This window comes from Ovis canadensis, chromosome 11, assembly GCF_042477335.2.
Source record: "Ovis canadensis isolate MfBH-ARS-UI-01 breed Bighorn chromosome 11, ARS-UI_OviCan_v2, whole genome shotgun sequence".
NCBI classification, from domain to species: Eukaryota; Metazoa; Chordata; class Mammalia; order Artiodactyla; family Bovidae; genus Ovis; species Ovis canadensis.
The window spans coordinates 54,323,788-54,351,715 of NC_091255.1; the positions used below are offsets into that span (position 1 = coordinate 54,323,788).

A 27,928-nucleotide genomic window follows, 5' to 3' on the forward strand; every position below is an offset into this window, starting at 1 on the left:
CTGCTGATCCTTCCAGATATTTAACAATCACGGGTTAATAATTGGGAAAAGCAAGGCTTCCCGGGTGGCTCAGTGGTAAAGAATCCATCTGCCAATGCAGAAGATGCAAGAGACGCAGGTTCAATCCCTGGGTCAGGAAGATGCCCTGGAGGAGGGCATGGCAACCCACTCCAGTATTCTTGCCTGGAGAACCCCATGCACAGAGGAGCCTGGTGGGCTACAGTCCATGGGGTTGCAGAGTCAGGCACGGCTAAGCACACACAGAAAAAGAAAAAAATAATAATAATTGGGGAAAACAAAGAGAACACTTCTATTTAGTAATTATGCATGTTTTTCTGCTTTTCTTGTTGGAAAGATGTAAGCGAGATTGAGGAGGTAACTGCATGCAGTGGCAACCTCCCAGGGCTGACCTCTCTCTAGGGAAGGTCACTGTGCCCAGGACCCCTTTACCAGAATTTGAAAACTAATTGTTGTAGGGTTTGCCAATCTGCTTATTTATTTATTTACTTTATTTTTGTCCATGCCCTGCAACTTACACTATTTTAATTCCCTGACCAAGGATGGAAACTGGGTCCTCCCCTCGGCAGTGAGAGCACGGAGTCCTAACCACTGGACCATCAAAGAATTCCCTAGGGTCTGCTGACCTTAACAACTAATGATGTGCTGAGAACTGTCTCTTCAAAAAAGCATTCCATTCCCTGGGGTGACTCTGGGCCCCCCTCCTAGATGCCATGATGCTGTCTCCTCTCTCAACCCCTGACCCCAACTGTTCCCTCTCCTTCTTGCCCCAACCCCCTCATTTTCCTCACAAACCTTTTTGCTGCTGCAGCCTTTTCTAATGAGGAGGTTCTGGCCAAGGCCTCTCCATGGCTTGGTTATGTAACCTGCTGCTGCTTCTGGTCCAGGGATCACCCTGAAAGGGGGTCAGGGGTGGGCACACAGCCAGGGCCAGTCTACTTACCACCCCCTTGGAACTTAGATGCAGTGCAGGAATTTGGACTCTGCAGGAATTAACAGCTCCGCTTTCCCCAGAGCCAAATGTGCAGGGTGCATGCTTTTTGTTCTTTGTTAAATTCCAACTAGCAAGGCTGCCATAGAGAAGCCTGATGGGAGCTGTTCCCCTGATGTTGGCTCCTACTTGGCTTCTGGCCTCAAATCTCTCAGAGCTAGGCTCCCCCAAAATGTCTTGTCTCTGAAGCATCACCCCTCTGATCAATGATGTCCCTTTGCCTGGTGATGACCCCCACTTTGCCTAATAATAACCCTGTCTCTATCCCTCACCAGCCCCAAGGAAGGAGTTAGTCCTGCTTTCCCTTCAAGTCTTAGCTCAAGCTCACCTTTTATTAAAAGGTGTTTTTTGATGTGGACCATTTTTAAAGTCTTGACTGAATCTGTTACAAGATTGCTTCTGTTTTGTGTTTTAGTTTTTTGGCCCTGAGGCATGTGGGATCTTAACTCCCCGCCAGGGATCGAACCCTCACCCCCTGCATTGGAAGGCGAAGTCTTAACCACTGGACCGCCAGGGAAGTCCCTCAAGCTCGAATTCTTTCCAGAGCATCCTCGCACCTTCTCAACCCCCGGCTCTTTTCGGGTGCTTCAGCTTTGTCTCTGGCACCTATTCCATACTCAGCTTATAGAATCCCAGACTCTTGGGACACAAGGCAATTTGCCTTCTCTCTTCTGACCCATGGCCTTGATCAGTATTTATCGCTTTGTCTCCCCTCCCAAACTAGGCCTCAAGAAGTCTTCCATCCTGGAGCCCCCCACCCATGGGAGGCAGCATTCCAAAAATGGAGTTGACCATAGAGTTGCTCTGAAATTACCCTGTGTCACTCAGTATTTGCCTATGTATCCCTCTGGCCAGACTGAGTATATCCAAAGGGCAGGGGCCACCTCTGCCCCCTGGTGCGGGCTGGTACCTGCCTTTCTCATATCTGCTCACTACCCTGAGTTTCCCCTAACTGCTCACCCACGGCTGCGCCAGTAGGATGGCTCTGTCCTGTTTAGAGCATCCTCTCCCTGCCTGACTCACCCTCCTGCCCAAAGGTTTGCCTTTGGGACTGCAGGGCATATGTACACATGCATGGGCACAGAGCTGATAGACACAGCCCTGAGCTCAGCATCAGTAATGCATTTTATACACTAAAAGCTGCTATAAACTTTATTTATGACACAACTGACATGTCTGAATTGGCTCCCAAATCCACCACCAAGCATGTGGTGATTGGTGAGCCTGTCACTTAGCCCACTTTTCTCTCTGTCTGTTAATAATAGATGCTTCTTACAGCCTCAGCTTGACAGCTTTGATTTAAAAGTCATCTTAAACGGAAGAGACTAATGGATGGGTCTGAATGTGTGCCTTTTAAAGCACAACGCGTTGCTCTTAACTGAATTCTGTCCTTTGATTGGAACAGGCTCTCCCCTCCTCGCATCATTAACTACCTTTTCGCCCAGAGCAAATCGCAGGTGTGTTACCTGAACGCTCAGGAGGCAGCGGGAGCCACCTGGTTACATGGCGCATGCGTGTTCGGGGTTGTCTAGTGGGTGTGAGATGCCCAGAGAGATGGTTCCGGTTCCATCTCTCCCCACTTGAGAGACCAGCGTTCTTCCATCCAGTCACCATTCAGAGTGGCAAAGGAGGCTTCCCTGTCCTGCGCATGCCCACTCCTAGTCTGTAGATATGTGTGTGGTGTGAGAGCTCCTCCATGGGCCGTCATCACTGTGGTTTATCGGTCAGACTCTGCTGCTGTAGTCGCTTCCTCCGTCCAGCACAGACCACGGTCCATTATACTACTCTGTCTCTGTGCTTCTCCAGTGGACAGTGCAGACGGTGGGGCCATGGAAGGACCAGAGCTGTGGGGAGAAGGCCCCTCCACCTCTGCCCTGGTCTCCAACCCCATTCCCTCTGGGAAGGTGGTGGGTGCTGACAGGGGACAGAGAAGGGAGGAGGGGCCCCGCAGGGCACGTGGAGAGGATGTGGCCACCACACTGGGGCATCCATGTGCACAGTCGGACACAGCAGGCCACGTGGGCTTTTGTACCCTTTAACTGGAGTCGAAAGGAAGGTAACACCATGAAATAGCACTCTTTGGGACGTTCCTGATGGTCCAGTGGTTACAACTCCATGCTTCCACTTCAGTGGGGCTCGAGTTCAGTCCCTGGTCTGGGAGCTAAGATCCTGGATGCCACACAGCATGGCCAAAAGAAAAATAGAAAATGTTCTGGAGGCAAGCAGACCTGATTTACACCCTGACTCCACCACTTTACCAGCTGAACCCTTAGGCAGCACCTCAACCTCCTGGAGGTTCAGAGCCATTGGCTGCACGCTGGAGCTATCAGTGCGGGCCTGCCCAAGGGTGGGGGAGACCACGCCACAGGGATGATGCCACATGGCGGGTGCGCCATCCGTGTCCATTCCTTTCCTCCGTTTTCCCAGAATCAAGTTGTTATGAATGTGCTTGTCCACATTAATGAGCAGACTTATTGGTAGTTTTCTGTTTGCTTCAGTAACAGACTACCACAGACTTAGTGGCTTAAACTAAGTAATTTTATCTGACAGTTATTTTATCTGTCGGATAAACACAGTTATTTTATCTGACAGTTGTGGAGGTGTCAGAGGTCCGACAGGAGTGTTACAAGGCTAAAATCAAGGTGATGGCAGGCTGCATTTCTTTCTGGATGGTCTAGGGCAGAATTTCTTGCCTTTTCCAACTTCCTTGGCTCACGGTCCCTTCCACCTTCAAAGTCAGCTTGTCTGGTTGAGTCTCAAGTCCCATCACTCTGACACCACTCCCCGACCTCCATCTTTCACATGGGCCCTTGTGATTACACCTGGATAATCCAGAATAATCTTAAAGGCACCTTATTAGCAACCTTAATTCCGTCTGCAACCCTAATCCTGCATAAAGTTTGCTGCATAAAGTAACAAGGGGATTAGGACGTGGAGGTAGACATCTTTAAGATGCCTTCATTCTGTCTAACATGTTAACTAAATGCAAACACATATTTTTACTTAATAGAAGATTACTAACTAATCTTTTTCAACAAGATCTGGAAGAGATGGGGTAAATATTAAATTAAGATGCAAGTAATCTGAATCATATCTGTAATATCCTTAGTTTCATTACACTTTTTTAAAACTAGATTTTCCTAAATAAAATCAGATCCTTTGCAGCCCTTTTGCAGTATCCCATGTTGCATTCCTTCACCTAGAACTAGCCTTTAAATCACTGGTTTAAGGTGCTTAGACATTCTTTGTCCCTGGGATATTGCTTATCAATCTACATTTCATGGCCCGCTGGAAAATACTGTCTGAACAATAAGCCACAGGATGAAAAGGAAAGCATGGTGCTGTTTAATTGCAAATGGTCTTTTACAAGGTGCTTTCTAATTCCTTTTGCTTTTTCTCTTGAACTGAAGAATTGAAGTGTTGGTAACAGAGAATCGTATGATGTGGCTTCATCCTGAGTGTCCTTGGACCCTGTCACAGGGCAGGGATACCCACTCCCAAAATGTCCCTGAGGCCACATCTGAAGAGAGCCCTGGATTTCATGCACAGCCTGCATTAACAAGGGTTCCTCTGAGTATGTTTCAGACTCTGGTGTCCTTTTTTTCTTCAGTGGAAAGAGGTGTTTACTGATCTTTACTCTGTTCTCAGTGAACTCATTTTCTTGTATATTTGCTCATCCTGTGTGTAACATGGAGGAATCAGATTATTTTCCTCCTCTCCAAAAGGTGGCTCAATGGTAAAAGAATCCCCCGTCCAGTGCAGGAGATGCTTGTTCAATTCCTAGGTTGGGAAGATCCCCTGGAACAGGAAATGGCAACCCACTCCAATATTCTTACCAGAGAATCCCATGGACAGAGGAGCCTGGCGGGATACACTCCACGGGGTCTCAAAGAGTTGGACATGACCAAGCAACTGAGCACAGGACAAGGACAGGAAGCACAGATCAGATGTCCTAGAACTGTAGGAGGGACTCTCAGCAGAAAGTAGAAAAACCTATGAAAAGGGATAAAGATGGCCTGTAGACTACAAGTTCCTAATTTAATGGCAAAAACATTGTGGTATTTTCTAAGTAAACAGAACTGCACTTGACTTGTATTACCAAATGCGTGGATCTGATGCTTGGAAAACAGTGTTTCTGCCTTACTTGGGGTGTCTTCACTGAAATGTGCTACTGACAGGTTTGAATCCTGGCTTCACCCCTGACTAACTGTGTGACTTAGAGCAAGTTACTTCACCTCTCTGTGCTAGTGTGGGGCTCTTTCTTTCTTTTTTGGCTGCACTGGGCCTTTGTTGTTGCTCATGGGCTTTCTCTAGTTGCAGCAAGCAGGGGCTGCTCTTTCAGTGTGCTGGCTTCTCATTGCAGTGGCTTCTCCTGTTGCAGAACACAGGCTCTAGAGCTCAAGGGTTCATTAGTTGTGGCTCATGGCCTTAGTTGCTTTGTGTCATGTGGGATCTTCCCAGACTGGGAATCAAACCTGCGTCCCCTGCTTTGGCAAGCAGATTTTAAACCACTGAACCACCAGGGAAGTCCCTGTGGGGCTGTTTCTTTAAGGTCCATTCCAAGCTTAGAATCTAGGATTCTGTGATTCTAACCCAGTCAAGCAGGGACCCCCAAACAGATGCCTGAAGAACAGATCTGTTTTTGAGGCAGGAGGATAAGGAACCAGAGTAGGAGAGACCTTGATGACGAAGATGAAAAACCCAAGGTCATGCCTGGTTAACTAACACCCTGCTGACATGGCAGTTATATCTCATTTATTTTTGTCCCTTGAGGTTTACAAAGAGGAGAGAGAATTTGTCTCTCTTCCTCCATCACAGAGGAATATGCTCTCCAGTGAGGTGTGAGAGATAGTTATCCAGGGAGCTGGGGTGGCGTACGCAAGGGAGCAGGTCAACTCTCAGATTTGCAACTGACTATGAGCTGGAGAAGTATCATCTATTAATGTTGTCTCCTCCTCCATCCCACCAGGACCCTCTCCTTGCCCCCATACTTCTTGGTTCAGCAGCATTACTGGGGCCTTCCTCCTGCCAGGTATGAGGCCAGGTGCTGAAGACATGATGGTGGAGAGGGTGGCTATGGCCCTTCCATCTGAAGAGCATCAACATCCCAGAGGATTACTGCACCGAGTGAATGTTTGTGAGGGGCACACATGAAGGAGTTTGGCAGAGTCAGGAAGGGCTTCTAGAAGCAATGACTGCTTTGATGGAGCCTGAAGCTTGAGTAGGAGTTAGCCAGACAAAGGGGAAGAGTTTCAGAAGAGAGGACTTTCCTGACAGGGAGACAGGAGCAAAGGCCTGAGGGTGAGAACACGCAGCACTCAGGGTTGCACATGGAGGGCTTTCAATCCATCCATCGGGGAAGATGTATTGAGCACAGACTCCATACCAACCACTGTACTACATACTGAGTTGTTTGTGCTCAGTCGCTCAGTCATGTCTGATTCTTTGCCACCCCATGGACTGTAGCCCACCAGGCTCCTCTGACTATGGGATTTCCCAGGCAAGAATACTAGAGGGGAATGCCATTTCCTCCTCCAGGGGATCTTCCCAACCCAGGGACTGAACCCGAGCCTCCTGCATCTCCTGCATTGGCAGGCGGATTGCTTACCACTGAGACACTGGGGAAGCCCACTGAATTGTTTACAGTAGTTTAAAAAAAATAAGCACAGGAGTCTCCACCCTCCAGGAGCTTTCATTCTAATGGGGAGATTCAGTCAGTTCAGTTGCTCAGTCGTGTCCGACTCTTTGCAACCCCGTGAATTGCAGCACGCCAGGCCTCCCTGTCCATCACCAACTCCTGGAGTCCACTCAAACTCAAGTCCATTGAGTCAGTGATGCCATCCAGCCATCTCATCTTCTGTTGTCCCCTTCTCTTCCTGCCCCCAATCCCTCCCAGCATCAGAGTCTTTTCCAATGAGCCAACTCTTTGCATGAGGTGGCCAAAGTACTGGAGCTTCAGCTTTAGCATCATTCCTTCCAAAGAAATCCCAGGGTTGATCTCCTTCAGAATGGACTGGTTGGATCTCCTTGCAGTCCAAGGGACTCTCAAGAGTCTTCTCCAACACCACAGTTCAAAAGCATCAATTCTTCGGTGCTCAGCTTTCTTCACAGACCAACTCTCACATCCATACATGACCACTGGAAAAACCATAGCCTTGACTAGATGGACCTTTGTTGGCAAAGTAATGTCTCTGCTTTTTAATATGCTGTCTAGGTTGGTCATAACTTTCCTTCCAAGGAGTAAGCGTCTTAATTTCATGGCTGTAATAACCATCTGCAGTGATTTTGGAGCCCAGAAAAATAAAGTCTGACACTGTTTCCACTGTTTCCCTATCTATTTCCCATGAAGTGGAGGGACCAGGTGCCATGATCTTTGTTTTCTGAATGTTGAGTTTAAGCCAACTTTTTCACTCTCCTCTTTCACTTTCATCAAGAGGCTTTTTAGTTTCTCTCCACTTTCTACCATAAGGGTGGTGTTATCTGCATATCTGAGGTTATTGATATTTCTCCCGGCAATCTTGATTCCAGCTTGTGCTTCTTCCAGCCCAGCGTTTCTCATGATGTACTCTGCATATAAGTTAAATAAGCAGGGTGACAATATACAGCCTTGACGTACTCCTTTTCCTATGTGGAACCAGTCTGTTGTTCCGTGTCCAGTTCTAACTATTGCTTCCTGACTTGCATATAGGTTTCTCAAGAGGCAGGTCAAGGTGGTCTGGTATTCCCATCTCTTTCAGAAGTTTCCACAGTTTATTGTGATCCACGCAGTCAAAGGCTTTGGCATAGTCAATAAAGCAGAAATAGATAGGGAGACTAAATGGGTACAATTAGAGTATGATGTGACAGGTACAACAGGAAAGGCCAGCCCAACTGTTGAGTGGAAGAAGGCCAGGTAGGCAATAGACTCCTACCCACGTCTTGAGAATGCATGTTTCCAGCCTAATTTCAGGGGTGAGGTCAGGGAGATGTGTGTGGTGAATTCTTTGCAAGTGAGGGAGTTGTGGTGTTTCTGTTTCCCCAAGGCACCTGGTGTGTGTGTGTGTGTGTGTAAGATCTTTTTTAATATGGACCATTGTAGAAGTCTTTATTGAATTTGTTACAATACTGCTTCTGTTTTATGCTTTGGTTTCTGGCTGTGAGGCACGTGGGGTCTTAGCTCCTCGACCATGGACTGAATCCTCACCCCCTGCTTTAGAAGGCAAAGTCTGAACCACTGGACTGCCAGGGAGGTTCATTTTTTCTCTTTCTGCTGTATGTTTACAACTCTGGGTTTTAACAGGGAGGACTCTCCAGCTCCCCTGTGAAGATGTGTTGACCTCCCACCCCTGACAGCCCGCCTGCCCACCTGGGAAGGGGCCCTTTGGACAAGTGCTTTCCCTGGTGCCCCTCTGCACCCTTAACCCCTCATTCTATGGAGACTAGGACCATTGAAAGTCACTCAGTCATGTCCAACTCTTTGCCCATGGAATTCTCCAGTCCAGAATACTAGAGTGGGTAGCCTTTCCCTTCGGCAGGGGATCTTCCCAAACCAGAGATCGAACCCAGGTCTTCCACATTGCAGGCGGATTCTTTACCAGCTGAGCCACAAGGGAAGCCCAGAGTAAGGCTACCCATTCCAGTACTCTGGCCTGGAGAATTCCATGGATTGTATAGTCCCTGGGGTCACAAAGACTCAGACACAACTGAGCAACTTACACTTTCATGACCATTGAATGGGAGTAGAGGGGAGGTTGTTGCCCACCAGAAGGTAAAGCTTCTCAGACCATACAAACACTGCAAAGCCACCTTCATGGTTTATCCCAGGCTCCCCCCAGGGGGTTAGATTTGGGCCAAAGCTGGATGGCTCAACAGAGAGGATTTGTGCACACACTGCTTTGTCTTGACTGCTCCTCAGAGAGAACCACTTGCTACCCAACGGGATAGAGGGCTCTACCTCCTTATGGGAAGGTTAGAGGGCAAATGTATTCTTATATTTAGCAAAAGAAAATAAATTTGACTTTGAACCTCTTCTGTAATGTTTTAAAAACATCTTTATTGAGATGATGTTTCATATACCATAAAAACCACCCATTTAAAGTTACAATGCAGTGGGTTTTAATTCCTGTACGATTTCAATTTTGATGGAGCAACTCAGAAGAAGGCGCAGCAGCAGCTCTGAGTCAGCTCTGTTCTCTGCTCCATGCCTGGCAGGCCTGCATGGGCCCCCTGGGCTTCCGCCCCCAGGTGTAGTGTTTTCTCCTTTTCCAAGAAGGCTTTTGTTTCCAAGTTCTTAGTTCTTCTTTCTCGCCAGTCTTTTCTCTCTCATATGCTTGTTCTGTCTGTCTTCCCTCCCTGACTGTAATTTCTATCTCTGAACAGAAACAATGTCCCGGCATTTCTGTTGAATAATGGGTGTTTTGCAACCAACCAAGGCTGCCTGTGCTTTTTCTGAAATACACACTTGGGGGGCCCAGAGCTTAAATATGTGACCTTGGTCTCGTTGCCTGTTTCTCCCCGATCTGAATTTCTCATATGTCCATTTTGATTGATCCAGATATGTGTACACCTGGATTGGCTCTGGTTCCAAAGCTGTGTTGAAATTCTTTCTTTCAAGGTCATTTCTTCATACAACTTTCTGTTTTCCACTGTACTCCACTTTGTCAAACACAGTTATTCTATCCAAATAAGAGAGCATGCCCCAGGGTCCCATGCTGGATAATATTTTCATTTTCTTATTTTAATTTCAATGAGAAGTTTTATTGACGAATATTGAAACTACTTTCCCAACCTTAATAGATGTGGCAAAATTGCCTGGTTTCCCCCTTTATCTAAAGAGCCTTTATTTTTGTATTCTCATGTAGCCATGGACCCTTACTCACACATTGCATTGGAAGTTGTGTTTTCTAGGGCTCGTAAGGCCGTAACTTCAGCTTTGCTGGGGCTCCTCACCCCCCTGCTTCTCTAGATCTCCGTTTGGAACAAGGTAGATGAAAATACAGGCTTCCCCAGGTGCCTCAGCAGTAAAGAATCTACCCGCCAATGCAGGAGACACAGGTTCAATCCCTGGGTCAGGAAAATCCCCTGGAGAAGGACATGGCAACCCACTCCAGTATTCTTGCCTGGGGAATCACATGGTCAGAGGAGCCTGGTGGGCTACCGTCCATGGGGTCGAAAGAGTCAGACCCAACTTAGTGACTAAACAGATTTTAATACATCAACAACTACAGCTCCCCAGTGGCTCAGACGTGTCACTAGATCTCAGAATTACGCTTGTGATAGGCAAGGGTTTGTGACATCAGAGTGCGGTGTCCAGGTGTCCCTGGCTCTCTGCATGAAATGTGTGCCTGAAAGACTGCGTGTCAGCTGCTAGCGAAGCCTGTTTCTTTGTGCCATGACTTTCCTTCCAGTGGGTGAAGCTTCCCCATCCAGGGGCCCCCACTGGCTCCGTAGGCCTTCCCCAGTGCCCCCACCCCCTCATCAAGCCCCTCTGGAGGCGGCTCTCTGGCCCCAGGTAAGAACACCCCCACACAGTGTCCCCCTAGGCAGCCTCTGACTTTATGATTGATCACAGATGTGATTAATCGCATCACACTGATGCCTAGAATCAGGTTAAGCCTCTTATTCACCTCGAGCCGCCAGCCATGCCGGTGGCTACGGGTAATGTGTTATTTGTGAATAAAAGGGAGAATGGGAATTCTAACAAGTAGACTATCATGTAAGAATTGAATCGCCAGTCCATGTCTGACGTAGGGTGCAGCATGCTTGGGGCTGGTGCATGGGGATGACCCAGAGAGATGTTGTGGGGAGGGAGGTGGGAGGGGGGGTCATGTTTGGGAACGCATGTAAGAATTAAAGATTTTAAAATTTAAAAATAAAATAAAATAAAATAAAAATAAATAAATAAATAAATAAATAAAAGGGGTAGCACAGGGACTTCTCTGGTGGTCCAGTGGCTAAGATTCCTCACTCCCAATGCAGGGGGCCTGGGTTCAATCCCTGGTCAGGGAACTAGATCCTACAAGCTGCAACTAAGACCTGGCACAGCCACATAAATAAATATGTTCTTAAAAATAATAAATATATTTTTAAAAGGAGTGGCACACTGTGGGACAATCCCTTGACTTTGTCAAAGGGTGCTTTGTTTTGCCAAGAGGAGAATGTATTTATTGCTTTCAATCAGATTTAAAACATAATACATGTCTAGAAAACACTATAATAAAACCAAAATGTATATACAACAACAAGAGAAAGCCTCCCTGATTCCACCTCCCTTCCCAGAGCATATACTCCTGAATGATTTCTGGTTTGCACATCTGCCTATCTGCGCTATTTTCTTATTTACAAACACTCTGTGTGCGCACATTTCCGAAACGGCTCTTCCCCCGGTGATACAGGAGGGAGTGCTCTCTGTGCCAGTGTTTGTCTCTCCCCGGTCTGTCCTCCTCACACAGGGGTCAGCTTCACACAGGGTGCCCTGGGACACGGTTTTGGCCCGGTCTCCAGGCGTCACGGGATCCGGGAATGATCTCACTGGGCGCACCATCTGCCCTGCCTGGCCAGAGGCTGCCTCGGGACGGCCAAGGGGGGCACCGCGTGTTGTTGGATCCAAAGTGGGGTGGGGCTCTGAGCCCTGAGATGCTGCTTAGTCTGAAAATGCAAACAGGATACAGGAAGGTTTGGCTCAGATAATAGGCGATGAGGTTATCATGCTAATAACCACAGCTGGCACTTCAATCACATTTACTGTTGGCCGGTGATGGTTCTAAGTGCTTGATATAAATCAACTCGGTTAATCCCCACATTTTATAGATGAGGCAGCGGAGGTTCTGAGAGGTTGAGTGACTTACCCAAGGTCACCCAGCTGGGAACCCAGACAGCCTGGCCCCAGTGTGTGTACACTCCCTGCCCCCACACTGCCCTGTCGTTAAGTCCAGCCCTGATGCCATGGGGGCGCCTCTGTCAAGGGGGCGATTTCAGGGACAGTGTTCTTGACCTGGTGGCGTATCTTACATGTGTTCAGAGGACACTGTTTATTTTCTGTCCTTCGAGCCGTGCTGAGTTCAGGTTGCTCATTACTGAGGGACAGTGCTGATTAGAGACAGTCTCCGCCATCCCTCTGTGCCCCGAGTTCTTCAGGGTGTGTCCTCAGACTCAAAAAATAGAAATGAAAACATCCTCAGAACAATCGCCTTCCCGTCCTCACTTCCTTACCCCTCCATTTCTTCCTTGTTGCTCCACCTAATGAAATGTTGTGGCAAAAAGAGCCAGTTTCTGCTCATTCCAGATGGCCTCTCAAAGCCCCGCCTCCCTCGCTGCCGAGCCTGGTGCGGATGGTTCGTCTCCCTGCATCACCTCCTAGCAGCACCTCCCGCATCATCTCCTCGGCATCGCCTCCTCGGCATCGCCTCCCTCACCATCTCCCCTGTCTTCTCGTGCTCCAGGCGCCAGCGCTGGGAGGGGCAGGGAGCAGAGACTCCCCAGTTCTTCCCTAACAGCTTCATTCCATTACCTCCGCGACCCTCTGAGAGCCTCAGTCTCCTCCTCTCCCGGGGCTGACCCAGAGCTGCCTCTCTCACCTTCATGCTGTTCCTCTTCCTCCTTCAGGGGAGAAGCACAAAGGCTCTTGTATTGAGTTTTTATCCCTTCGGGTTGGGCCTTCACTTCCGCAACCTCAAATATCTTCCCCTTGCTCAAAACCCACGTGTCATGAAAATGGTACCGAACATCCCTGTAGCTGCATCACAGTTCAGATGCTCTCACATGCATTTTTCCAGTGACCCTCACAGCCACCCTGTGACACAGGTGTCCTCATGCCCAGGTTACAAATGAAGAATCTGGGGTTCAGAGAGGTCAAGTGACTGGGCCAGCATCGACCAGCCAGAGAGTGGTTCCTATTATGCCTTGAACCCGGTGCTTTGGACTCCGCACCACATGTCCTTTCTACCCACATCCATCTGAACCAGAAACAAGGGTCCAGTTCCTCAAGGGAAGATATGGAGCCAATGCCTACACCTTGGGACTTACCAGGTGGCTCAGTGGTAAAGACTCTGCCTGCCAAGGCAGATTTGGATTTGATCCCTAGGTCGAGAAGATCCCCTGGAGGAGGAAAGGGCAAGTCACTCTAGTATTCTTGCCTGGGAAATCCCATGGACAGAGAAGCCTGGCAGGCTAGAGTCCACAGGGTCGCAGAGTTGGACACAACTTAGCAACTGAGCGTGCACATGCATGCCCACACCTTGGTTTGAGCCCAAACCACGGGCTCAAGGAGTCCAGCCATTCATGCAGCTGACAAGCTGGAGTTGGTGCATTCCTCGAGGGGAGTTAGGGCTGAGCAGCCTCTAAAGGGGTTGCTGCAGGATCATGAGACCCCGTTTCATGGGAGAGCCCCAGGGCCAAGGGGAAGTGAAGCCAGGGACCCTCCAAGCTCACCTTGGATGCCAGATGGAGGGTGCCTCCCCAGCCCCAACTGTGAGGGGGAGGCCACCCAGTGCTCTCAAAGGGCCTCGAGAGGAGGCAGCCTAAGTGCTTATTCATCAGTCCCAAGAATGGCTGATGAGGGGCAGGTGCTTCTGAGAACCCATAATGCTCTTTGGCAAATGGCCCGAGGTGCCTCTGAGAGGCCTCCCAGCGCCCGACATGCCGCTGAGGCAAGATCCTGACCTCAGGGGTCCATTCATCATCAGATACAGCCGTGTCTTCACGTCTGTGACATCTCTCCACCCAGCGTTCTTTCCCAGCGACTTCCCATCCCTAAGCTGAGCTTCCCAGCAAATCACTGCATGCCAGACTCTGTCCCCAACTCTGGCATGACCTCCAAGTCCGCTTGGGCCTCTCTGTGGCTCAGTTTCCCTGGCTTCAAAATGGGGCTAAGATGACCTATGCATGCGACAGAGTTGTGGTTAGAATGGCTCCTCTTTTTTCACAGCTTTGGAGTGGGGCTTCGTGATTTACTGGTAAAGGTGTCCAAAGACCCACCCTGTGTCAGACTGGAGGCTGAGACTGCGGATTCAAAGCCATGATGTGCCCTCCCTCAGCCTGGGCTACTGCGCATCAGTATATAAGATGGGGAAAATAAGATAATAACATACCCTCCTTTTACATAGGTTGTTGTGAGCACTAATGAGATATAATATGTGTTAACAGCATCCCTTTAATAAATGGGAAGATTATGGGTGGCTAAAAAAAGGTGGGGGGACTTCAAAGGTCCCCCCGCCCCAGCACTTTTTAAGTGCAGTCTTCTGTTGGGTCATGAACCACTTGCTGCCTGTCAGAGCTGGAGGGCAGAGATACAACAGCAAAGCTGGAAATTGTATCCATTGGAGATCAACCAGAAATTAAGATAAAGCTTATTAATACCAGCATATTTATTAAGCAAATAAAGTAGGCTACAGCACTACTGGTACAATATGGTCTCATTTAGGGAAAATTATATGTGTATATAGGAGAGGTGTTTGCAAGGAAGTTCCCTAGAATGTTAACAGTGGTTATTTTGCTTTCCTTTTTTCACATTTTTGTATTTGACTTTTTATTAATGACTATGAATCACTCTGGGGTTTCCTGGTGGCTCAGTGGTAAAGAATCTGCCTGCAGTGCAGGAGACATAGGAGACATGGGTTCGATCCCTGGGTTGGGAAGATCCCCTGGAGAAGGGCATAGCAACCCACTCCAGTATTCTTGCCTGGAGTCTCGTGAACAGAGGAGCCTGGCAGGCTACAGTCCATGGGGTCTCAAAGAGTCAGACATGACTGGAGGGACTGAGCACAGCATGGTATGAATCACTTTTATAAAACAATAAATTCTCTCCTCTCTTTCAGTTAAGGGTGGCTTGCCCAAGGTCGGGGGTGGGGGGGCAACTTTTTTGCTCTGATTTTCTTGGCTTTGACATCAGAAGAGATTCCTTTGTATCCATTTGGTGCTCTGAGTTCAGGGGATTCATCTCGGAATGCAAATGGTGAGCAGGGCCGCTGGCAGCCCCTGAGTGGGCCAGGTGCAGAGGCCGCCTCCACATGCGGCAGCGGTGTCCTCACCAAAGGCTAACTGATCAGTAATTTATCAGAAAGGGGCTTGGAGGGAAAACCACTGCTGAAAACAAAGGCCACCCAAGTATGCTGTATCACCTTCCTTGATGCGACAGCACTGTTTAGCTACACCAGCAGTTCCAAAGGAGTTGAAAAATAGAAACCAGAAACCTTGAGCTTAAGACCAGAATTGTCCTCTCCAACACAATCTGTGGATTTTCTGAGGGGTGGACATGAGCCAGCTGACATCAGCCATGACACACCGTGTGTGCACGGCAGCACCACCCCCCCCAGAAAGCAGCTTCATTCATGCTTTCGTACAATTGTTGATTGTTCTCTTTGGATTGAGGCCCGGGATTATTCCAGTTTCTTCTCACCAACCTAAGTCTTTCCTCTCTCTGGGCTCCTTCATCTTCTCTCCACTTAATTTGGCGATTCTGCTTGAAATCCAGGAATTATCATTATTGGTATTATTGGTCCGATTTGGTTCTAGAAGGTTCTCTGGTACCCTGTGATGGGAAGTGAGCACAGCTCACACTTTAGATTTCCTTTGAGGTTTGCCAGGCTATTCCCTCCAGCAAGTCTTCTGAGAACTTCCCTGTGCTGCGGGGGCGCTGGATGCCACCTGTCTGCCGGGGGCGTGAGAGGAGGGGAGCAACACAGAGACACAGCTCCCAGTTGGGACCAGCTGTCAGGGAAGAGCATCTGAAGCATCAGAGCTGCCACGAGCCAGCCCAGTGTTTACTTGAACCCCAGAGACTCTTTCTTTCATGCAGTTGGCTTCCCACTTCCTAAGCATAGGGATTTCCTGCTGACCTGAAATCCAGACTTCACCTCCCCCAAGGGGACCACTATGCCTGCCCTTCACTTATCGTAAATGTAAATATCTTAAAGTAAAACAATTGGACCGTAAACATTAAAGAATAAAGTGTGGTGGGTTACTGGGTAGTCCAGTGGCTAAGACTCTGCGCTCCCAATGCAAGGGGCCTGGGTTCAATCCCTGGTCAGGGAACTAGATCCCATATGCTGCAACTAAAGATACCATGTGCTGCTACCAAGACATGGCATGGCCAAATAAATATTTAAAAAAAAAAAAATAGAATGTAAATAAAATAAAAAGTTTTCAAAAGAAAAGCTTTTGCTCAGTTGAGCAGATCCTGATGTTGCCAGAATGGGTTATCTCTATCACTGCTTGATTGACTCACTGTTGTCAGTTGGCTTCAGAAAGTCTTCTGGGGCCAGGCTGCTTGGCACCAGAACCGTGACCCCATTACATGTCTGCTGTGTAACCTTGGCCCAGTTACTCAACCTCTCTGTGCCTCGGTTTCCCCACCTGTAGAAGCAGACGTAATTATAGAGGCAGTTGTGTGAATTAAATGAGCCAATATTTGAAAATGCTTGAAACACGGCTCCTGTCATTATGAGGAATCCTGTTTTCCACCAGGACACACAGCAAATTCATGAAGGGGCAGAAAAGGGGCCAGAGCAAAGGAAAGAGGGGACGCAGAGGCTAAAAATAACCTTGGAGAAACAAGTTCATTTTAAGGTTATTTTTAGATTTCTCCCTGCTTGATCTTCCACTATCGGAGAGCTCCATTTAGGGTGTTTGTTTTTTTATGACAGCTTTACCGAGATATGTCACTTGCCATAAGATCCGCCCTTTGAAGTGTACAATTCAGTGACTCCTGTATAGTCCCAAAGTTGTCCAGTACCACTACTCTGGAATTCCAGTTGAGTTTTTCATCTGAGGGGGTCTGAGGGCTCTCGTCCTTTTTTTGGATGGCGCTACCGGAGCTGGTGGCAGTGATTCCGCTGAGTCACGCCGGCGGCCGGGAGCCTGCGGCGCTGCCTCGCAGAGAAGCTGGGCGGCCAGCTGGGCTGCAGCAAGCGGGCACCGCGGCCCTGACACGTGCTGCCCCCTAGCGAGGACACAGCCCACCTGGCACCTCCAGGGAGGGGGACTCTCGGGCACAAAAAAAGCTCCTCCTGGGTGTGGACCGCAAGGACAGTGCATCCTGCATGGAGCCCAGTGAGCCAGGGTGCAGGACTAGCCCCTGACACAGGCTTTTTTCTTCCCTCCTTGACTCTTAATTTCATCCAGCCCGGACAAGATCATTTCCATGGGTAAGGCAGAGGAGAAAAGGGCTGTTTTTAAACTCTTTGTTGGGAAGGCAATAATATGATACAGTATCTAAAAGATGGGTTTAGCATCAGAAGATCAGAGTTCAAATCCTATCCTACTCTGCCTCTTACTATCTGTGTGACCCTCAGCAGGTTCCTGAACCTCTCTGAGCCTGTTTCCTCATCCAGAAAGTGGGGAGAACAATTCCTCTGGTGGCACTGTTGTATTACAGAGATTCCATTTCTCTCTCTCCCCTGTTTCCTCCCTTCCTCTGAAGTCTCTGCGACTGGCTTATAGTCAGGACTTGAATAAACAGATGTTGTTCATATTCCAAAGCCAGCAACAGTGTCCACTGTTGCCCTGGCTTGCTCGAGGAGCTTTCTAGAATCAGAGTGCATTGCTGTGGGTAAGACGATTAGAAGGAACAGGAAGAATGGCAGTAGGCACAGGAAGGCTATTTGGTCTTCATCTCCCTCAGGCGGATACGGCCCCAGGTCAGCTGAAACCCGCAGACCCCTTGGAGACCTGGGTAGGAGCGAAGGCCTGGGACTGAAAACAGAGAGAGGCATCTGAACTGCCAGAAATCTATATTCCAGGGGGAAGTCAGGTCCCAGGCTGCCCTGGTGGTCTCAGGCAAGTCACTTAGGCTCTTGGGGCCCTTTACCTGGCTGGGGTTTGCATCCTGCCCATCTCACAGGTTTGAGGTGAGCCTAAATGTTCTGTCATGGGAAAGTGTCCAGGAAAATGGCAGGTGTACTTCAAATAGTGAGCAGGGCCCCCTGGTGATGCTGCAGAAGTCACCTCTGAGCTGGGCTGGGCGCCTGGGGTTCCCTCATCCGCTTCTGGATGCCTCAGAGGGTGGCCTGGAATGATCAAAAACAAAGCTGCCTCTGCAGCTAAGCAGAGCTCAGCACACAAAGCACATGAACTCTACCAAGTGGAAAATTTATCCATCTTGCAGCCTGGGAAAGCTCTGTTCCTTGGGAGCAAAAGGGACCCGAGGTCTCACCTGCGCATCCCTGTGCCCCTGAGAGTTGAGGGGCCAGGGGAAGCCTTGGCAAAATGAGGAAGAAGCTGAAGTTTATTTGAGGGTCCTTGTCATCCCCCTCTTCCACCATCCCACCCCTTCCCGCCCTCACCTTTCCTCTCCCTCCACCCTGGTTTTACATTATCAGACAAATGTCACACTAAAAAAAGCTCTATATTATCTTGTTTCCCAATTTAAAAGACTGTGTGTGATCATCATTGGACACATGGATAAGCAAAATGTGGTGCATTCATACAATGAAACATCATTCGAGGAATGAAGTCCTGACTCGTGCTACAACGTGAGTGAATCCTGAAGACATTACGCTAAGTGAAGGAAGCAAGACACAAAAGCCCAGATAGTAGATGATTCCATTTATGTGTAATCTCCAAAACAGATAAATCCACAGAGACAGAAAGTAGATTAGTGGTTGGCAGGGCATGGGGGTGGGGGAGGAGGATGAGGAAGTGCTTAATGGACACAGGGTTTCTTTCTGGGGTGATGAAAGTGTTTCAGAACAAGATAGAGGTGATGGTTGTTAAAATGATGACTTGTGCAGACTTCTATGGTGGTCCAGTGGTTAAGACTCCAAGCATCTACTGGAGCGGGATGCAGGTTCAATCCCTGGTCAGGGAACTAAGATCCACATGCTGCAAAGTGCGGCCACAAAGGAAAAAAAGTAAAAATGACTTGTGTGTTGTGTGGATTTTACTTCAATCAGAAAGATTAAATAAGAAGACTGAGTTGGAGTTTTCCTGGTGGCTCAGTAGTAACGAAATCACCTGCCGCTGCAGGAGACACGAATTGGATTCCTGGACCGGGACCAAAGAGCAACTAAGCCCATGCGCCATAATTACTGAGCCTGTGCTCTAGAGCCCGTGCCCCGCAGCTACTGAAGCCTGCCTGCCCTGGAGCCTGTCCTCCGCAACAGGAGAAGCACCCTCAGTGAGAAGGCTGTGCACCGCAGCTAGAGAGCAACTCCTGCTCGCCGCCTCTAGAGAGAAGTCCACGCAGCAACGAAGACCCAGCACAGCCCAAATAATTAATCATTTTTAAAAAGCAAGCACTGTGCCTCATTCACAGGAAGAGCTCAACAGATAGGTGCTTAAAAAAAGCTCAACCTAAAAGTCACCCTGCTTATTTAACTTACATGCAGAGTACATCATGAGAAACACTGGGCTGGAAGAAGCACAAGCTGGAATCAAGATTGCCGGGAGAAATATCAATAACCGCAGATGTGCAGATGACACCACACCAGAAAGTGAAGAAGAACTAAAGAGCCTCTTGATGAAAGTGAAAGAGGAGAGTGAAAAAGTTGGCTTAAAGCTCAACATTCAGAAAACTAAGATCATGGCATCTGGTCCCATCACTTCATGGGAAATAGATGGGGAAACAGTGGAATCAGTGGCTGACTTTATTTTTCTGGGCTCCAAAATCACTGCAGATGGTGATTGCAGCCATGAAATTAAAAGACGCTTACTCCTTGGAAGGAAAGTTATGACCAACCTAGATAGCATATTAAAAAGCAGAGACATTACTTTGCCAACAAAAGTCCATCTAGTCAAGGCTATGGTTTTTCCTGTGGTCATGGATGGATGTGAGAGTTGGACTATAAAGAAAGCTGAGCACTGAAAAACTGATGCTTTTGAACTGTGGTGTTGGAGAAGACTCTTGAGAGTCCCTTGGACTGCAAGGAGATCCAACCAGTCCATTCTGAAGGAGATCAGTCCTGGGTGTTCTTTGGAAGGACTATGCTGAAGCTGAAACTCCAATACTTTGGCCGCCTGATGCGGAGAGCTGACTCATTTGAAAAGACCCTGATGCTGGAAAAGACTGAGGGCAGGAGAAGGGGACGACAGAGGATGAGATGGTTGGATAGCATCACCGACTCGATGGACATGGGTTTGGGTGGACTCCAGGAGTTGGTGATGGACAGGGAGGCCTGATGTGCTGCGGTTCATGGGGTCGCAAAGAGTCGGACACGACTGAGCGACTGAACTGAACTGAACTGAAAAGTTGAGAATTGTTTTTTTTTAAAAAAGACTGGCCTGCAGCAGTCATATTGGTTCAGGGGGTTCCTACATCCCTCTGCCTTCGGCCCCTCCCCCTGTCCTGTCTTCGCCTTTAGCCTCTCATCACCTGCACTGTCCTCTTTGTTCCTCTGTCTCCCCTCTCAGCCCTGCAGACACTCTTCTGCCTTTTCCGGACCTCTCCAACTGCCCCCAAGCCCCCACTGGGTCTAGAGGGGGTGTGATCCTATAGGACCAGACACCATGAACTGCTCAACAAGCCCCTTCCCCATCACGGGACTCAGTTTACTGGCTACAAAATGACACGGAGAGACTCCAGGACCCTCTGGTTCTTGCTCTCTCTTGTCAGGTGGCCATGCTTTTCCAAGGCTCCCTTTAAAAGGGGGCCCATCTTCATTTCCTGGTTTAACTCAACTTTTGTGCCGCCGCTGTAAAATTTCTTCCTTACCTTCCACCCCAGCGCCTCTGGGTCACTGCCTGGGAAAACAGAACGGAGGTGATCAGAGAGATTGAGAAAGAGATTGGTTGATTTAGAAGAATAAGAAAGCAGAGTGTGGCCTTAGGACAGCAGCTCTTGGCATGCTTGCTTTCCTGTCTGCGCGCCTCTCAGATTATAGGGATCTGTGAGGGGGTGGTGACCACCGCCCGTCTGGGCTGTGTACCCACCTAGGGTTGTGCTTATTTTAGTCTTTCCAGTCTGCTGTCTTTGGCGTGCAGCTGTACCACTTGTCAGTTGGGTTGTGTGTTCTTTGTCCAGTTCTCCCAGAGAAGTCATTCTGCCCTTGGATCTCACAGAGGAAAACGCCAGGCATCAGTGACGGTGGGAAAGGAGAGAGGCAGGGCTGGGCGTACAGACCCTCAGCTGGGATGCCAGGGCCCCCCGCCTCTCAGCCAGGCCTGGGCTAGAGAGTCCTGCTGTCCTGTGACCGACCCTCCCAGGGCTCCCGAGACAGAGGACACAGACCTGATCTAGCCACTTAGAATAAAAGGAGCTCGGGGTCGCCGGGTGACGTGCAGGAGGCTGGGAGAAGTGACTAAGTCACAGCTTCAGGGTGTGAGCCCTGGACAAGTGCTGCTTCCACACCCCAGACCTGCGCTGCCACGAGGGGAAACGAGGCCGTTTGATGGTCCTGGCTGGAAGAACCGGCAGTGAGGGTTGCTGAGTGCTCCGTCAGAACACAGGCTTTGAACCCTGGCATCGCCTCTTCCCGGCTGTGTGACCTTGGGTGGGTTACCTCCCAGATTCCTCATCTGTTCACAAGTGACCCAGACAGTTCCCACCTGACGGGACTTGCCTTCCCGTGCTCAGCGTCTGTCCTGAGACTCAGAAGAGCCACTTCATTTTACTTTCTGAGAACATCCTCCTCTGGGTTCTATTTTCTGCTTACGTCGAGTGGCCTCTCACAGATGCTCTAGAACTCTGACTTGTCTTTTTTCCCATTGTGCTGGGCGTTCGCTGCGGCACGCGGGCTTCTCTAGTTGTGGCACGTGGGCTTTGTTGCCCTGAGGCCTGTGGGATCTCAGTTTCTAGTGCAAGTGAAAGTGTTAGTTGCTCAGTAGTGTCTCTTTGTGAGCCCATGGACTGTAGCCCCAGGCTCCTCTGGTCCAGGGAATGCTCCAGGTGAGAATACTGGAACAAGGACTTCCCTGGTGGTCCAGTGGCTAAGACTCCAAGCTTGCAATGCAGGATACCTGGGTTCGATCCCTGGTCAGGGAACTAGATCCCATATGCTGCAACTAAGACCAGGTGCAGCCAAATAAATAAATAAAAAAGAATATGGAGTGGGCTGCCCTTCCCTTCTCAAGGGTATCTTCCCAACCCAGGGACTGAACCAGTCAAACCCACGTCCCCTGCGTTGGAAGGCAGATTCTTTATCCCAGACCACCAGGGAACTCCCCTGGACTTGTCTTTCTTCATATGACCTGTTGGTACCAAAGCATTCACAAGGAGCAAGTGGCCCAGCCCAGATGAGTTGGAGAGACAGCTCTGGTGGCCTCACTGAATCAGGAGGCCCATGAACCTAAGGCCATTTGCTGTCCTGGAGTTGGCAGGAGGGGCAGGGCTGGGGTGCCTCCCTGTTTAGAGAGGTCTTCCCATGCATTCCACTTTTTGTCTCAGAGGAAAATATTGGCACTTGAGATTCATGGTTTATTTTGCATATTGAATAGTAGCCTGTGTTTTTAAGGATGATTTAATTTATCCTTGTAATTCCTTCAGCTTCTTTTTAGTGTCTCTGACTTTCTCCAGCCTTGCTGGGTGGTGCTGGTGGTAGGGAAGTAGGGGATCATTGGAACCAGAGTAGTGAGACCCACTCACTGCCTTGTCATCTGCTCCACGGAGCTGAGGCAGCCTGGCTCATAACACGGGCTTATACCACAGATGCTGTCCCCAGTCCCCAGAACAGAGGGGCACTGCCTCAAGCCCCAGAATGACCCTTAGTTCTCCTGCTCCTGCCCTGAAACCTCTGGAAGCAGCTGAAGAAAACTCAACATCAGAGGGCTTCCCTGGTGGTCTGGTGATTAAGAATCTGCCTCCCAATGCAGGGGACACCAGTTGGAAGATCCCTGGTCTGGGAAGATCGCACATGCCACAGGGCAGCTAAGCCCATGTGCCACAACTACTGAGTCCACACTCTGTTGCTCATGAGCTGCAGCTGCTGAAGCCCCTAGAACCTGTGCTTCACAACAAAAGAAGCCACTGCAATGAGAAACCCTCGAGCCTCAACTAGAGAATAGCCCCTGCTTGCCACAACTAGAGAAAGCCCACTCATATCAACAAAGACCCAGTGCAGCCAAAAGTAAATAATTAATTTAAAAACCAATACTATTTTTAAAACCAAACAAACCATAAACAACATCACTGCAAAAATCCACACTGAGAAAATAGGAGGAGACCAAAATGTACAATGTTTAAAAACTCCACTATAGATATACATATATATATTGAGAGGGAGGATAATAAGTACTGGAAAAGCCAGAGGCAGGAGTCTATAAACTACGGTCTGCAGGCCAAGTCTGATGTTAGCTAAGGATGGTGTTTACATTTTCAAATGGTGAAAAGAAAAGAAAAATATTTTGTGACACATGATATTTTATGCAACTCAAATTTCAGTGTCTGTAAATAAACTTTAATTGAGACATAGCCATGCTCATTCATTTATACATCTATTGCCAATGTCTGCTTCCCTCCTGCAGAGGCGGGTAGTTGTAACAGAAGGCACGGCCCACAAACCTAAAATATTTACTATCTGGTCCTTTGCAGAAACAAGTTGCTGACTCTTGACCTGAAACTAAAATGGAATACTGTTCTATTTTAGACCCATTTGTTTCAAATCCATAGTGAGTGTTCTCAGTCATGTCCAATCCACCAGGCTCCTCTGTCCATGGAATTTTCCATGTAAAGGATACTAGATTGATTGATTTTGATTGAAATCATTCAGTCGTGTCCAACTCTTTGCAACCCCATGGACTGTAGCCTACCAGGCTTCTCTGTCCATGGGATTTTCCAGGCAATAGTACTGGAGTGGATTGCCATTTCCTTCTCCAGCGGGTCTTCCTGACCCAGAGATCAGACCCAGCTCTCCTGCATTATAGACAGACGCTTTACCGTCTGAGCCACGAGTGGGGTGCCATTTCCTACTCCAAGTCATCTTCCCGACCCAGGGGTCAAACCTGCATCTCTTGTGTCTCCTGCGTTAGCAGGCAGATTCTTTATCTCTAGCACCCCCCGGGAAGCCCTTCAAATCCCATAACAATTTCAAATTATAGGGACTTCCATGGTGGTCCAATGGTTAGGACTCTGCACTTCCACTGCCAGGGGTAGGAGTTCAATCCCTGGTCAGGGAACTAAGATCCTGCATCCTATGCAGCGAGGCCAAGAAATATTTTAAAATAAATAAATAGAAATAAAACTTGAATACTTAAAAATTTTAAATTATAATGGAAATCAAGAGGGAGAGCAGAATCTATTTTGTAGAACTTATTAAATCAAATAAATCACCCGTTAGTAAAATGAAGTGCAGGGGATTCTTTTGAGCAGCAATATTTTACAGTCAGAACCCACTCTTGTTGATCAGCTGTTTGGCCCCTGATGTTGTTCCCTCTGACTGTGTTACCCGCTCCCTCTTTCCCAGCCATCCAAGCCCCCGCCTCTGGTGTAATTCTGGACTCTGATCTCTCTCTCTCTGACCCCAACCCAATTTTGAAACCCAGTCTAACATTATCTAAAATACACTTCTTGGATCTATCCCTTCCTTTCCATGCCCTCTGCCTACATTCCGGTTCCGGCCTCTTTGCTGTTTGCTTGGACCAGTGTGGTCACCTCCCTGCCAACAGCCCTTTCTTACCTGTCCAGTTGGCCCTGCCAGCCACTGCCCAAGTGACCTTAGAGAGCCTCTTTGATGCTGCCCTGCTCATGCCTGTGAACAAAGTCCACACTGGCCACTTTGCCCACCTCCAGACTCATCCAAGTGAAAAGCAGCCACCACATCACATGTGTCATCCCATCCGTTGTGCAGATGGGCAGGGAAGGGACCAGGGCAGCCCCTCTGAGCTGGACGTAAGCCAGAGGGGTGGGAATCACTTTGGAAAATAGAGTGGAAGCCCAAAGGAAAAGTGGTTCACTCCGCACAAACACTGCTTCGACTTTCACTGATGCTGAGTTTGCCTGTTAAGTACCATCTCGATCCCTTTGAGGTCACTGGGGTCTACTTGGAGTTCATGCTTATTATCAGACCTGTGTTGATTCTGGCTGCCATTTGGTGCATTTTTCCGTCCTCACTTTGTGCAGAGGAATGAGCTGACAGCTAGGGACAGGAGTGCTTGGGCGATGGGGAAGCCCAGCAGGAGGGCTGGGGTGGCGGCACTGAATAATAAAACAGCATTCATCAGTGAGCCCATCTTTTCAGGCATAGCTAGATTATGGGCTTTGGGACTTAGTGATGTGCAGAGAGTGGTGAGCTACTGCGGGTGTGGGTCCCTAGCTCCTCACACTTCCCAGGCTTTGTGAGAAGAGCTGCTTTCTCCAAAATCCATGATGTTTTTTGTCTTTTTTTTCTAATGTGGACCATCTTTTAAAATTTATTTTTAATTGGAATGTAATTGTTTTATAATATTGTGTTGGTTTCTGCTGTACAACATGAATCGACTTTAAGTATACATATTGATGTGGACCATTTTTAAAGTCTTTATTGAATTTGTTACAATATTGCTTCTTGTTTTATGTGTTTTGGTTTTTGGGCTTCGAGACATGTAGGACCTTATTTCCCTGACCAGGGATCGAACACACACGCCCTGCATTGGAAGGCGATGTTTTTAACCGCTAGACTACTGGGGAAGTCCCCAAAACTCATGATTTTAAAATATGAACAACCATCTCATGTCTACTGTTTACTGGCAGGTGGGTTCTTTACCACTAGCGCCCCCTGGAGTATTCACTAAAACCAGCTGCAGGTTGAACAGGATGACCTAATTTGGTTGGCCTGGCTCACCTGGGCCAGGGGAAACGTCTCCAGCCAGTTTGGGAGGCCTTGTGCTTCTGGGCTGTCATCACTGTTCCCAGGTGGGGCTCCTGGTGAGTCAGCAGACGAGGTGACTCATGGATCAGTTTCAGGGACTAGCAGTTGGCAGTGACCAGGCAGGTCCCAAGACAGGCTTCATTAGGAGGTGGTATGGGAGGTGTTGCTTCCTAGGGTTGGGTGGGGAGCAGTCGTTGACTTCTTGGGTAATGAAACTTGTTCCTCTTAGCACAGGGGTTCTTATGTTTGAGGGCTTTCTAAGGAAAACAGACCATCAGCATATCTCAGGGTAGAGAATATCACCACCAAATCCTAAGCCTTGAAGGACGGATGAGGACTTGGATCTTCCCAGGATAACATGTTGCTCGTCCTTGGGGAGATATCAAAGGCTTGGAGATGTTCAGCTTCAGAAGCCTCCTCCAAGAGCTCCTTGAAGGTCAGGGACCTCAGTCAGAATGAAAAGGGACCCCTTCTATATAGGCAGTGGCTGCCAAAGTGGGGCCAAGCCTCCCACCCTCTGCCTCACCCAGACGAGGTCTCACTGACCTCATTCTTAGAACCCTCCTAAACCATCCCAGCGTCTTATCCTACATAATGGAGAGAGAAGGGAGCTCAGACACCCACACCAGCATGTCCTGCCTAGAAGGGAGAGAAATGGAGCTGAGTGTGAATATGCCAGTGGCCAACTGGTGTAAGCACAGTGTCAGAAGCCTGGCTGTCCCCTCCACCCACGTCAGTCAGGTGTTATGTGGAAGGTCAGCCCCAGGTGGACCCTCCCACCCTGTAGCCCAACATTGTGCAATAGTTTTCAGAGGTGAGAACATTCTGCAACTCATAAGACACTTAGACAGTACGTGACATCAAGTCCACCCTCCACACCTTGCCCGTGGCAGACTTTACTCACTGATCGCAGAAGCCAGAGCTAGTATAGTGGAGGCAGGAAGGAGAAGGGCCCTGCCCTCACCAGCTCGCCCACATGCCACTGAAAAACAGCCGTAGAATTAGATCAAAAATGTGAGAGGGTAACTATTAACAAATTCTAACAGAAAACTAGAGATTGAAAGTAAAGAATGCAGGGGTTTCCCTGTCTATCCAGTGGTTAAGACTCTGTGCTTCTGCTCTCTGCGCTTCTACTGCAGGGGGCGTGGATTCAATCCCTGGTCAGGGAACTAATATCCCAGCAGCAGTGTGACACAGTCAAAAACTAAAAAATAAAGAATTCAAACAAAATTAGAAGAAAGGTAAGAACAAATGAAAACAAAGAATGGGAAATGGCCGCCCAAACTTTAAAAATAAAAATTAAAGATTAGATTTAGGTTAAAATTATGGAAAATGATAAAAGTTACAATTATAAAAAGGAGAGTTTTTTTTTAAGTCACCTAAAAGATTAGAAGGAGAAGGCAATGGCAACCCACTCCAGTACTCTTGCCTGGCAAGCCCCATGGACAGAGGAGCCTGGTGGGCTGCAGTCCATGGGGTCGCTAGGAGTCGGACACTATTGAGCAACTTCACTTTCACTTTTCACTTTCATGCATTGGAGAAGGAAATGGCAACCCACTCCAGTGTTCTTGCCTGGAGAATCCCAGGGACGGAGGAGTCTGGTGGGCTGCCGTCTATGGGGTCGCACAGAGTCGGACACGACTGAAGTGACTTAGCAGCAGTAGCAGCTGCAAAAGATTATAAAAATGGAAGATAACAGGGAAATACATTTTAAAGGGATTACAGAAGGTTAATGACCCTCTGAGGAACTTTTACAGTCTTTCTACAAGTGTACAATTATCTCAGAAAATTAGCATAAAAAGTGAAACACTAACATGAATCTGGAGTGGAAATTCAAAGTAAAAAAATGAAACAATGTAAGGATTTAAATAAATATATGTATAATAAATCAATACAATAAATAAATGAATAAATACATATAAATAAATGTTTATTTATATATGTTTTATTACATGTATTTTAATACATATATGTATTATGTGCCTTTATATGTATATATGTATATATGTAATAAATCATGTATATATGTATATATGTAATAAATCAAATAAACATATGTAAAATAAATCAAAACAGCTGAGATTTTAAAAGAATTTAGCATTTAGCATTGCTGCTCCCACTGTGCCCTGTCAGGGACTTAGCCCAGCCCTCGGAATGCACACATAAGGGTTCTGAAGGGATCCAGTGGGGAGAGTGGAAGCCCCATTCTGACCCCTAGTGGGGCCGC

The 27,928-nt window shown here is 48.2% G+C and overlaps 1 protein-coding gene across 21 annotated transcripts in view; it reads left to right on the plus strand.

Moving 5' to 3' along the window:
* MAPT (microtubule associated protein tau) overlaps positions 1-27,928 on the plus strand; it is a 119,841-nt gene that overhangs the window by 41,290 nt on the left and 50,623 nt on the right. The gene's annotated exons all lie outside the window — the stretch shown is intronic.